This window comes from Austrofundulus limnaeus, unplaced genomic scaffold (assembly GCF_001266775.1).
Source record: "Austrofundulus limnaeus strain Quisiro unplaced genomic scaffold, Austrofundulus_limnaeus-1.0 Scaffold68, whole genome shotgun sequence".
NCBI classification, from domain to species: Eukaryota; Metazoa; Chordata; class Actinopteri; order Cyprinodontiformes; family Rivulidae; genus Austrofundulus; species Austrofundulus limnaeus.
This window is the reverse complement of record NW_013952470.1, coordinates 2,053,478-2,059,440: the sequence shown is the minus strand read 5'-3', so window position 1 is coordinate 2,059,440 and position 5,963 is coordinate 2,053,478.

The window sequence follows — 5,963 nt, the reverse complement described above, 5'->3', positions numbered from 1 at the left end:
GTGGGTGAAAGCCCGGCCACCAGGCGCTCGCCATCGTGCCCCACCTCCAGGTCTGGTTCCAGAGGGGGACCCCGGTGATCTGCGTCTGGGCAAGGGAACGTCAGATCCAAAGTTTATGTCCATCATAAGGGGTCTTCGGGCTGCACTTTGTCTGGTTCCTCACCTAAGACCTGTCAGACTTGCGTGACCCTACCAGGGGCATAAAGCCCCAGACAGCATAGCTCCTAGGATCATTGGGACACTCAAACCCCTCCACCACGATAAGGTGGCAGCCCAAGGAGAGGCTGATTTGTTACTATTTTCCATGATGTCATACAATTAAGCAGTTTGTTTGAGATGTGTCTTAAAATACATGCACAGGTGTGCCTTCTATCAACCAACTAACCAATTCAAAAGTCATGATATCTTTATCTGAGCTTCACCTAATTGTTTAAAACCACAGTAATCCTAAAGTATATAATTCTATGCATTTGAAGGAAATAAAGTTCTCCTTCTCATTATTCGGGTATTTAACAAATACAAATAATTTTGAGAAGCTGACCTAAAATCAGAAAGGTTTAGTTTCATTTACCGTCAGAAGGCAAGAAAAAAATCATAAAATGTAAGTAAACAATATGCGACCTGTTCAGGGTGTACCCCGCCTCTTTCACAGAGACTGACTTGGGCACCAGTGACCCTGAAAATCAGAAGCGTAAAGATAGTGAAAAAGATTGTGTTCTTTACTTTGGTGTGAGACCCAGGAAACAAACACAGAATTAGACTTGAATGGTAAATACAGGAAGTAAAGCCATACAGTACCACAGCTGTACCAGAATACAGACTGTTTATTCATTCTTAGCTTTTTGGTCCCAAATCAAAGTTCAGAACATCACATAAACACTTTCTTCTTGAACCCAGCCCCTCTTCCAGCAATACGTCAGATCCAGGGTGTCTACAAACTAAACATACAGTATGAGTAACGTTTGGTTTGAGGTGACTTTAAGCCACTCAAAGCAGATTGCTCATCAACTAAATCACAGTTTAATCATAAAAATAGATATTTACGCAAAATAGGTTATCAAACCATATCCTGGTTCTCAATGACAATGTCAAATTTATTTGTATAGCAAATTAAAACAACAAAAGCTGAACAAAGTGTCAGTGTTCAGTCAAGACTTGTATCAAAAAATAAAATAAAATAAAAATAAAAAAAACTAGATGTGGCATAGTGGTAACATAATGACCCCTGCACACACAAATGCACCAGAACTCAGAAGTCTTTATTCCTAATAAATGTCATGCTGCTAGGTGCATCCCAAAACTGTAGTGGTTTGGGTGGAGGTCTTTTTTTTTGTGGGGGGGGGGGGGGGGCACTGATTGGTGGGCCTGGATAGAGCTTCATCAGAGCTAAACAACTAAAGAAATCGGAAGCTTCTATGTTGAAAAGTTTCTGTTATAAACGTTTTGCATGTCCTGACACCCCCTCTTTGGATGGAGCCCCCTCCTCAAATATGGGGTGTATTGTAAAACCGTTGGCTGGCGCCGTGTAGGTCAGACCCATCTACAGTTCTGCCAAATGTCATGTTGATTGGTGCAGCCGTTTTTGTTCTACGGTTGACCAAAAATCACTGAAAAAAAAAAAAAAACAGTACAAAAACAATATGACTCCCGCTTCCGCTTCGCGTGCGGGGGTCATAATAATAGATACAAATACAATAACACAATATAATATATAAAAAGGCTCTAACTGAACCTCCAACTCGGACTTAATCAAAAGCCAAAGAAAATAAATGGGTCTTCAGCAGAGATTTAAAAGCCTCAACAGTCTCTGCTGACCGAAAAGAGGCAAACTGTTCCACAGCTTTGGAGCAGCTATTGCAAAAGCCTGGTCACCTCTAGATTTCAGTTTGGATCTAGGAACATCAAACAGAAACTGGTTGGTAGACCAGAGTGCTCTGACTGGAGTGTAGAAGTTAAGATTATCACATAAATATGATGGGGCCAGACCATTAAAAACTTTAAAAGCCATCAATAAAATCTTAAAATCAATTCTCAGGTGAACAGGAAGCCAATGGAGAGAAGCCAGGACGGGGTTATGTGTTCATGCTTTTTAGTAGCTGTTAAAAGACGAGCTGCTGCATTCTGGACGGTCTGTAAGTGATGCAGAGATGATTTATCCAAACCAGCATACAAAGAATTACTATAGTCCAAGCGAGTGGTAATAAAAGCATGAACCACCCTTTCAAGGTCTTTGGTGGGAAGATACGATTTCACCCTAGCAATCAGTCTTAATTGGAAAAAACTTGATTTTACAACTGAATTAATCTGTTAATCAATTTAAAGACACCGTCAAAGAGAAAACCCAGATTCCTGACAGAGTGGCTGTATGAAAATAAAGAGCCAGTGTCATGAGAATTAACTTTACCAAAAGTGATTACTTCAGTTTTACTCTCATTTAGATTCAGAAAGTTTAGTTTTAGCCAGGTTTTTATATCATTTAGACAGCTGAGGAGTGGTTCCAATGGAGCGTCCCTGTTCAACTTAATGGGCATATACAGTAGACCTGGATATCATCAGCAAAGCAGTGAAAAGTGATGTTATACTTTCTGAAAATGGACAGAAGTTCTCCTAGGAAAAAACTGTACATGTAAAAACCAGTAACAGAATGATTTTTTTCAAATGAAAATATCTGCTTTGTACTGCATCTGCTGTACTAAACTTTTTCAATATTAATGGGCCTCATGCAAGAACCGTTCGTACGCACAGATTTGTTCGTAAGTTGTGCGTACGAGTGATTTAGGAGAATTTGTGACATTCACCAATGTTTTCATATTCTAAGATTTTTTTTCAGATACGAACAAAATTTACGAGTGGTCCAGACCTGTCGTATATTTTACCAGCAGTCAGTCTGCTGTTATCCAGACGGGTTTTCTTCACTAAAACTTTATATTACGTTAGTTTGAAGATATTATGAGTTGAAAATAAATTACACTCCATAATTATGTTGACAATAGGCTATTCTGCTTGAATTAGAGTTATAATTTTAAATGTAATAATTTAGACTAACAATACAAATTGTCCGTCCGGCCAGCTTATACGGGATCGGGAGCAGCAGAGATACCCAGACTTCCCTCTCCCCAGCGACACTTTCCAGCTTGTCCTGGGGGACTCTGAGACGTTCCCAGACCAGAGGGGATACATAATCCTTGCAGTGACTCCTGGATTTTCTCTAAAGTGCCAGACTTATTTTGAAATCATTTTAAAATGCTTATTTCAGAACTGCAACTGAGACCACTTGAGGCCCACCAATCAGTGCCCCCCCCATCTGAAAAAGTGGCTGGATAGATGGATAGATGGATAGATGGATAGATGGATAGATAGATGGATAGATAGATACTTTATTGTCCCCAAGGGGATTTATGTCTTGGACATCGTACACCCGACAAAGCTGCTTCTACGGTTAATACACTAAAAACATCAAGTCATGTAAGCACCTCAAAAAATTATAAACACATTTTTCTCAATAAACACAAATAAAGAGAAAAAACACACAAATTTCTCAATAAATGCATATTGCACATTCCCACACAACACAGCATGTACACAGACCCAGTCAAACCAAAGCTTTAGTAGCATGACAAACACTGCATGCCTACTTTATTTAACAGTCTGATTGATGTAGGAACAAATTAATTTTTAAATCTATTGAGTCGACAAGCAGGGATTCTAAACCATTTGCCAGATGGTAAGAGTTCATAATGTGAGTTGAGGATGTGAGCGGGGTCAGACAGCACCCTCCGGGCAAGTCTGAGGACAGACTTTTCATAGATGGACTGTAAAGAACAGTTGTCTGTCCTAGATCCTAGACTCGTCCCTGTGGTTCTGGCAGAAGAGGTGCTGCTGCACTCAGCTCCATGGTCACAGCAGCATTGTTGCATCGGTGCGTTCGGGGGTCACTATGTTACCACTGTGTGGTATCTAGTTTTAGTAAAAAGGTAGAATGCAGGAGGTTCATCAGGTTTTGTTTTAATGATAAAACCAACAAGGTACATCTGACTTCCTCTTTGATGTTTACCATATTAATTTCAGTGACCAACCACCTGTGTGTACCATCCAAAATAAAGAGATTCAAGCAAAAATGATCACTTTACCTGACCTTCAGCTTTGACCCCAACATATTTTCAGACCTCCGTTGGGCCAAGAACAATTATGTGAATTTTGACTGAAATCAATATCTTCGTTCAGGAGATACAGTGAACACAAGACAGTGTGGCGGACACCCGCTAACACAAAGTAACACAAAGTAACACACAGTAACACACAGTAACAGAACAGTATGCCTCCTCAGGCAGAGGCATTCAAGTGTACTGCTTTTTGACAAACTTGTGAGAACATAGAAAATCTAAGCAAACATTTAAATTAGAAAGACAAAAATAGTTGAAAGATGCTAAAATTAAATAAAAGGAGTGTGGTGAAAACTCCTGTGTGGGTGTGATCGCTCTGATACCAGACACATGTCACTACAAACCCTATGTAATTCATTATTAGGAATATACATATTGATGAGAGTACTGTGAAACTGAGCTTATTCCCTAGTTTTGTTTTCATTCCTTACATCATTTGCATTCTGGAGCAGTACAGCTCTGAGAAAGATTTACAATTCAGCCAAGATGGGATGGATAACACGGTAAAAGCTCGCAACACAAGCAGAGACGTTTTTTTTGGTGGCTCACATCAGTTCTCTTAAATCCAAACAGCACAGAGAAATAAAAAGGCTAAACCTTGAAAGGAGCAAAACAAAAATCCCACAGGAAGTGTGATTTACTGCTTTCCAAATAAATGTCTTTGTTGTAATGTCACCGCTCTGGGTTTGGAGGGAGAACAGAATCTTTCTGCCCGAGGTGAGAAGCACCAGCTGAATGTGATGGGGCGTTCATGAGCCTCCGGCTGAGCGCTGCCGATCTGGAGTTTGCTTCAACAAAACAGGAGAATTACCAAAAGCTCCGGTTTGTGTGTGTGTGTGTGTGTGTGTGTGTGTGTGTGTGTTCCATTGAACTAGGAGAAATAATCGTCTTAATGTGAATTCCGAGTCTTTTCATTTGATATTTTTACTTCAGTTTGAGTAGTACCCAACACCAGGACATAATGGGTCAGACACACATGCCACCAAATGTAAGAAATCACTCGGTTATGAGGATCCGACTACACTCTCAGAACTTAAAAGTTCAGAGAAAAATTATTTACCATGGGATCTTCTTATTTACGGTGGATATCTCTTCCGTGCAAAAATTTAATGACAAACACACAATTAGATGGGCGCGACTCAGTGACTTGTTTGATTTAACAATAAACGCAATCATTTATTTACTTTGAGGTTCAGATATTAAACCATTTGTTTGTGGCACTTTTTCTTAAGTTTTGGCAGGACAGACTTAAGAGAAAAGAAAGTAGGAAGATTAGTTTTTAACTTTATCCTTTAAAATGTGGATTTTGACCAGAGAGGGCAGCATCTCTCAATGGATCCAGCCAGAAACGGTACGATTAGTAACGGTGAAGAAATTTATAGTTTTTATAGATTAGTACTAATGTTAAAAGCACAACACTATACTTTTAGGTTTTCCTGGTTATAATGGTTAATCTATAATGTGTTGATTGATATAGATTAGTTACATGTCCGAAATATCTATAACAACACATATTTATCCGTTATGGAAACATCAGGGAAGAATTGTGTATGAATGCACGTGATTCAGCCGTAGGTCAGTAGGGGGCGAACACGGGCATTGAAGACTCTATAAATGGATCAACTTCCTGTCCTTTCAGCAGTGGCTGTGTCCAAAACGGCAGGACAGGTCCTCCGAAGGTTGAATTCGTCGGCTGCATACGTCACAGCGCTGCGACGGGCGTCCAAAGCCGAAGACTCCTCCGATGCGGCCGACAAATACATCCTTCCTTTGGCCCGAATCGAAGGACAGGTCTGATGG